Genomic DNA, 8,133 nt, shown 5'->3' on the forward strand with positions numbered 1-8,133 from the left:
CTATACAAACCAATAAACTTTATACTTCGATAACCCTGATTTAGGGTTGTCCTTGGGGAACCCTAGGGTTGCCCTAGGGCGCCCTAATCTGGCATGGGCACCCTGTTTTCAATTTTAGGGTTAACCACGGTCACCATGGTGCCCTACAGGAACCATAATAGGGTTTGGTACGACAAACCAATGCCTAGTCTAATCATCTTTAATCCATAACATGGAAAGAGAGATCCATCCCATACCCGAATGCGCAGCGGAAATAAATTGATTCGGATTTCTTTCGCATCTCATGAATAATTAATAATTAAAATCAAGAGGAATTAATAAAGAATTGCTAACCTGATGAGCCTCAAGTGTTGCTCCTTCAATAGACAATGGTTCTTCCTCCAATGAGCACTCCAAGTAAACAGATCTGAACCTCCAATGGTGCAGCCAAGGTTCTTCAAGCTAATCCCAGATGCTCTTCAGTTCTTCAAGCACAGATCTAGGTTTCTAAAACCCTAACTTTCAATCACAGTAGAGAGCAACAAGAGGAAGAAGAAGAGATCACAAGAGAGAGAGGGGAAGACCAAAACACATCCAAGAGGGGGTAGCCAGAAAACGTGGAGCACTGTGTGCCCCCTTTGCGTTTTGGTCCCTTTATATAATAGTAGGATTTTTTAAAACCCTGGATGGAAAATTAAAAAACCCTGTGAGAGTCAGACTCTCTCTCTCTTTTTGTTTGGTAGTTCTGTTTAAACTCACAAAGTGTTTCTAATTAATGAAGAAACAAAATCTAATAGGAAATGATATAATTAATCACTTTATTTAATTTATAGATAATTATAATTAGCACCATATCCATTAATCAAATAAAGAACCAATTATTTTAGCAAATTCCAAATAACTCCCTACATGATAATCTACATGATAATAAATTATCATGTACAACCCCCCCACTAATCAACACCATCATTATGGAATCTACGGAATGTACACTTGTACTACCAAACCCCATTCCATAGTACATGTCCATATAAGAGTGTTTATGCATCTGATCGGGTCTCGCGAAACTAGATAAAACATTTTATTCAAATAATTATATATAATCCATTATTTTATCTAAAATAGATTTTGCAAAAACCATTTCTAAAACGGCATTGGATCCAGATTTTGATCCAATCTCAATCTTGGTATTCCCCAATCGGGCAGTGGTGATCATGTTGAGTAACTCCTTCACTCATAAAGTGTTTACGCATTCCCAGAACACTGGCTTTGACTCACTTGAGTGTCAGTCATTAATGAACCAAAGAATGCGATCACACTTTACCACGACAGGGTTCCCTCAGGTAAAGGGTGTCGGTGACACATGTCTATCCCTTCTTACATTTGACAGTAATACATGAGGGAATCGACAAAGAAGATTCTTCGCCAATACACACATCGATCATGTGAGTACTCGCATTCGTCCCTTGACATCACATGTCTAGCCATACCCAATGCGAAGACCATATGATAAGGGTGCCTAGCCAAAACCCTAGTCGTGACTACCATTTTAAGTAAAACTTACAGACACATAATGGTCAAAAAATTTATATCGCATGTGATAATATTAAACCAAAATGTGTAAATGTTCAATACAAAGTAAAAGCGGATTGAACCGGGTTTGATGGACACATAAATCCAACAATAAGATGAGGGATTAAATAAATATTATATTATTTCGGTAAAGTGCTTTAGTCCCGCATCGAAAAACTACAAGAGTTATAAATGGTATTTATTATATTACCTTATTTATCTCTTAAGTTAAACTGAAAAAAAAAGGAAGACATTCTATGGTGTATTTGCGAGGACGGCGTGGGCAGTGGGCAGTAGAAGCGTTAGTGTTGTGAACAACTTCATCTCTTGTTTAGAAGATCCTACGGTCACGTTTGATATGGTATGACTGTTGTGAATGTGAATTTGTCGTGTGGCGGCAAATATCTCCTTTAAGATAACGAGTACGCATTTAAAGTAGATTACAATTTCCTTCTCTCTCGGATTGGGCTCCTCTCCCGCACGGTATGGTGTGTAGTGCACATCGTGCGGCTGAGAAGTCCCTGATCCACACACCAACACGTCAGGATATATATATAATATGGAAAACCTTGTTGCTATTAACCTTGGTTACAACAAAATTGAGGGACTAACTTTAACCCAAAAAGATTTTTATTTTTAGTTTTTTGATAATGAAATTATTAGGTAGAGATAGCCCAATGACATATGAAGATATATCAAAAGTCCTAGATAATCGATGTATGACTCTATAACTCCAAACATCTCAAGAGAAGGTTTTTTCTTTACCAAAGGGTTAGCTTATTAACAATAACATTTAAGGTTCTCTTTGGTATCATTTTTACTTCTATTTTTTTTGACACAAAAATGTTTTGCAGGTGTTTTGTATCATTTATGGATCCTATTTCTATTTAAAATAAATCAAAATAATAGAAAAACCATAAGAGGGTGGAGACCCATTTATCTATTGTGACAAAAAACCGTATTTGGCTATTATGTAGATACTTTAAGGAGCACATACTCATAAATCCCAAAATTAAGGGGTAGAAATGACATTTTCAGCTCTAATTGGATAGACATATCCCAACCCTTCTTCTTCCTTCCCCTCCTTAATTATTCTTCCTGCAACCCCACCCACCCCTTCCCGGCCTTCTTCTTATTCCCACAACCCCACCTGCCCCTTCCTCCTCCTCCTCTTCTTCTTCTTCTTCCTACAACCCCACCCGCCCCCAACCTTTATTGCATCTAGTCTCTCTCTCTCTGCTACCATCATACTGTATCTCAATTTTAGTGCCTCATGGTCTTAATTTGTTCAAAGCTTCCACATCATCTTCTCTTTGTGCAATGCACGTCTTCAATTGTTCAATCTCTTCTTGTAAAGAAAACCGCTTGATTCCCATTCTCTGAGCTTCGCCTCCAGCAGAGCTTGCTCCTCTGTTAACTTTGAATTTTCCACCTACAACCTCTTCCTCTCCATAGAGAAATTCTGGATGGTGTGAGATAATTCTTCTTTCAATTCTTTCATATCGTTCTCACGGTTTGAGACATCAAATTTGCTTTTCGAGCTGATCCCATAATAGGAAATGTGTGGGGTTTATAAGTACTTGGGCACCCTTTTTTTAATGGCTTGCTTTTGAGGATGAGTTCTACCCAAATCCCTAACAAGTGGTATTAGGGCCAAATTTAGGGAAAAGTTAGGGCGTGGGATCCGATGTGATTTCCATAATGGTTCTGTGTGGAGGGGGAGATAGAAAAGTTCTCGGTAGCTCCCACATGGAGGAGGAGGTTGTTGGGACTCCACGCGGAAGGCGAAAAAAATAGTCCTACATCGGATATGAATGACGAATATGGGCGGTTTATAGGTACTTAAGCACCCTCTCCTTAATGGTTAGATTTTGAGGATGAGTTCTACCCAAGTCCCTAACACGCGCCTCAACACATCCCCCAAATTCTAACATCGAAACACTAGACTTCCATCTAGCAATTTGTTCTTGCAGATCGAAGGAGCATCTTTTCTCCAATTTATTCTTGGTCTCCACCATCTGAATATCCTTGCACTAATTCTAACTAGACCTAAAAATTACTAGAAAACTTCATTGGTTCATCATTCCCAAACTCATGCTTCAACTTGCCAATTCTTCTTCTTCAAGTTTTAGTTTTCCATTCAAGATTCTCAATTATTTTCCAAATATCCTACGTAACAGGTTCTCATAATTCCCATTATTATCCCCACTATTCTATGACTTTGAGTTTTAAATTTGGGGAGGAGAATGGGTGAAGGGAGAATCTCTCCATCTGCTACTTAAACTATATATGGGATTTGGGCCCCTTTTTTGTAAAAAGGCTTAGCTTTAATACTAAATTTCCATAATTTGAGCGTATTTTTTTAAATGTCATAAAAAACATTTACACAGGGAATTACTTAACGATTTCTCATTCTATATTCTATGTATAATTGCTAGCAAACGATTTTCATTTTAGATAAAAAATAATTTTCATTAATGATTTAAAAAAAAAAAAAAAAAAATCATGGGAGAGGGTTTCCTACACAATCTGAGTACAGTTTCAAGCGAATGAAAGAACCCCCTTTGGAATCTGACAATAGGAGAAGGAACATTTATGACATATCACTCCCTCACATGAATAGAGATATGTGAGGGGGGTGTGCAATTTCATTTTTGAGCTAGCATTACGCACAACTTTTACCCATAAATCATAAACAAACACATAAATAAGGATTGTGCTTCTCTCCAACGATCCCTCAATGAGTACCCAATGAGACATCCAACAATTGGGTGCACACGAAGATGTGTGCCTCCATAGGCCCAATGTGTATCTTGATGTGCGCCCAACAACCCAACTATTGGATGTCTCATTGAGCACTCCCTGGGCTCTGGGATTGCAGGAGAGGAACCGGATCCCATAAATAATACCAAAGATAACTTAAAGACAAAAATTACGTCTATTAGCAGAAGTAACCTTGAAGATTATTAGTAAACTTAAAAAAACCAAAAAAAAATCTAATACGCAATGTATGGCTTTCTCGCCTTACATCTCCAAATTGTAAATTTGAGGCAAGAATGAGGAGAGAGAGAGAGAGAGAGAGAGAGAGAGAGAGAGATGGAGTCAAACCGCCAGAAACAAAAGCGGGGTGATTCTTTCGCTGTTCTGTCTTGGATCTGACAATATGTCCTTTGATTTGACGACCTAAGCCCAACCAATCTCACCGTTTATTTATATGATTCTTGACTCAACTCTTCTTCTGTCGTTAGTGTTTTTCATTCCCACCATTTTCAGGTAACCTTTTATTACCTTTTTGTCTCAATAATAGGATCTCCGGCCCCATTTCTTTGCCGCAAATTTGGAATTATTTACTACTGCGGTCCCAAACATTCTTGACTTTGGGAAAATTTTACCAAGAGCTGCTTAGTTTGAAACATTTCCGATCTATTTTTTTGTTCCTAGAAAAAATAACGCTATTTGGTCGTTTGGCTCGTGGGACTAAACACATGTATGTACGAAAGTATTGTCTTTTCTTCTTGTATAAAATAAAAAACTGTATATGTATATATAATATGTTGATGCTCTTACGTGTGTTTTCGTTGACTACATGGTGATATATGTATTAGTATATAATCAGACATCGATCTTTTATCTTAATTTAATTTTAATAAAAAAAAAATTCTAATTAAAGACAAAGACAAAAGCATTTGTCAGCAATGGATTATAGTGTAATTTCTGATTCTCTCTTAAAAGTCCAAATGAAACATAAAACATCTAAGGCTATATTTGGAAGTTAAGACCAAAAAAAAAAAAAAAAAAAAAAAATCATATATAAAACAAAAACTGTGATGACACATTAGGGGTGCAAGTTTGATTCTGTCAGCCCGAACACGCCCTAATCTTCCCTGAGCCCGAACAGAGCCTGGGTTGAGATATTTGGCCCTGAGGGCAAGTCAAGGCTAGAAATTTCTGATGCTGAGTCAGGATCGGGTTGGGTTAGGGTTGAGGCCTTAGGCTAAGCTTGGCCCGACCCAGCCCGGCCCAACCCTGATTTAAGTTATACTATAAAATATATATTGATATAGTATATACATTATAAACTTTAAACGTCACCTATATTTTTTTATATAATATATTATATATAAAGAGAATAAGTGATATAATACATTTTATTATAGTTTATTTTATGTAAAATTGATAATGTTCTCCCCAGTCCATTCCAGCCCATTCATTTCTTTCCCCCCTCCCCATGATTAGGGTCAATCAGGGTTAGCCCGGGCCCGATCCTGAGGGCGGGTTAGCGTTACATTTTTTTGGCCCTGAGTAAGGGTCAAGTCGGGCTTGGGTCCCCCTAAGGGGACTTAGGGCTGGGCTAGGGTTCTATAAAGCTCTGCCCAACCCGACCCTGTTGTAGCCCTATGACACATTGATTGGTTTATGTGTCTTTCTCTCTCTTCTATTTTAATTTTTTTTGAATTTTTTCTGTTTTGAGTTCCAAACGTGGCTTATGTAGTCTCCCTCAATAATACACAAGAAAGATAAATTTGCCACGTGGAATGAATGGGATGTCAGTTCCATTGATAGACAATTTTTAATCGTTTTGAATGTGTTGCCTTGATAGGCTGGCCACCTCATTATTTATGCAGAATGATTATGTGTAAGGGTGTCAATCGGTTTGGTTTTGGTTAGTTGATATGGTTTCGGTTCAATTTAAGAAACAGAATGTAGAACCCAAAATCAAACCGAACCAAGAATAAGAATACATTTTTAAAACTGAAACTGAATTAGTTCGGTTAAGTTCGGTTTTGTTTTCAACTTCTTAGTAAGTTTTAATTTTGTTATATTGGGTTTAGATGTATTTTAAAAGTTTGGGCTAACTTTTTATTTCTTTATAGATAGACCCCAAGGAGATTTGAGCTCTCAGTTATGAGGTGTTAGGTCTTTACCAACTGAGCTACCCCCTTGGAGTTAAAATAATAAAAATTTAGGGCCCAACCGGGTTCGAACCGGTGACCTCTTGATCTGCAGTCAAATGCTCTACCACTGAGCTATGGACCCGATTGGCTTTTGGGGATAACTCTTTTACCTCTTCACCAATAAAAAACCCTAATATGTTAGGATCATAGTCCACCAAATTTTTCCCAAAACTAAAATGGAAAAGAATTTATCATCCACATTTGATTAAAAATTTAAAAATATATAATTTCATACGGTTCCTTATTTGATTTCAAAATAGGTAATTTGGTTTGGTTTAACGGTTTTAGGCATGAAATCAAAACCGAACCAATTTACTTCGGTTCGTTTTATATGACCATTTCCGATTTTCAATTTTAAATTGACACCCTTAATTATGTGATAATTTTTATCATTGCATGCATAACTAGTACATTCCTCGGATTAGCCACATATCAATTTAGAAGTCCCACTACGATCATTACCCTCTCATTTATTTGCATGCATGTTGATGTCCATGAATGCTTGCAGTACTACTCCAATCATTATTATGCATTTATTTCAGTCTTGTTTTTCAAATCCCAATTTTTTTTAAGGTCAAAAACCCATAAAATTTATGACACGGTAAATATTTGGGCTCGAGTATTCTCTGATGCCTAAGTGAGACTTCAGGAAACAGAAGTTTAAGTAGAGCAAGGAGAGAGTAGTAGGTTTAAGATTGTATGATTTCTCCAATGTACTTTGAGTACTGTTGATCTATTTATAGGACAAGAGAAGAATGTCTTGAGTTTCACGTACTCCTGAGTTCATGTATATCATGTACACTTTAGTTTGCGTGGGAGTATGGATGAGAACTATTGAACATAATTTGTCTTTTCTTGTAGCTGATGTCGTGGAGAATCTTGGGTTGGTTATCCACGTGGAAAGTCTTAGTCATGAGGAATTTAATTAGTCTCAACAGTAGGGGTGTAAATTTGGCCTTGACGGCCCGAGCCCGCCCTGGCCCGCCCTGAATAGGGCCTGGGCTGGATATTTCAACCTTGAGAGTAGGTTAGGGTTCGATTGTTAAAGTCCGAGGTCAGGTTGGACTGGGCTAAAGTTGAGACCTCGAGGGCTGAGCCCGGCCTGGCCCAACCAGACCCTGATTTTAACCTTGACTTTATGACAGTTTTAGTTTTAGGTTTTAGGTTTTACTAGTCTTTAGGAAGTTTCACTTTTCATTGTGCGATCTCTCCTCCCATTCGGCATTTAGGGTTTCTGTTTTACTCTTCCAAGTCCCACCAAATGCTGGAGTGAAACCTAAAGACTTCTCCACTTCGTTGGAATCTACACCCACTATCCTTCTCCAGCGAGGTTTCCACTCCTCAAAAATCACCGGAATCTACATCCACTATTGCCACTCTTTCTCTCTCTTCTTAATCTCCTCAGCAGAGAAATTTCTATCTATAGTATAACAAAAGAGGGAGAAGAGTAATTGAAGATGATGAGAGGCTTATTCAGAAGAGCATTATGAGGAAGAAATTTTCGTCGTAGTCATCGTAGCTTCTCTCAATTGGCTCATTAAGAGAAGCTCCGATGTCCTTCCTAATATGCCTCCTTTCAATTAAACTCCCCCTTCATATACATAACCATCTGCTGTTGAGATCTTGC

General features: G+C 37.7%; 1 non-coding gene across 1 annotated transcript; it reads right to left on the reverse strand.

The window, feature by feature from the left end:
- Positions 1-6,516: 6,516 nt before the first annotated feature.
- Positions 6,517-6,588, reverse strand: TRNAC-GCA. Its single transcript has one exon. It is a non-coding gene; the product is annotated as a tRNA-Cys (tRNA).
- Between the last annotated feature and the right edge of the window lie 1,545 nt (positions 6,589-8,133).

Source organism: Telopea speciosissima, chromosome 2, assembly GCF_018873765.1.
Source record: "Telopea speciosissima isolate NSW1024214 ecotype Mountain lineage chromosome 2, Tspe_v1, whole genome shotgun sequence".
NCBI classification, from domain to species: Eukaryota; Viridiplantae; Streptophyta; class Magnoliopsida; order Proteales; family Proteaceae; genus Telopea; species Telopea speciosissima.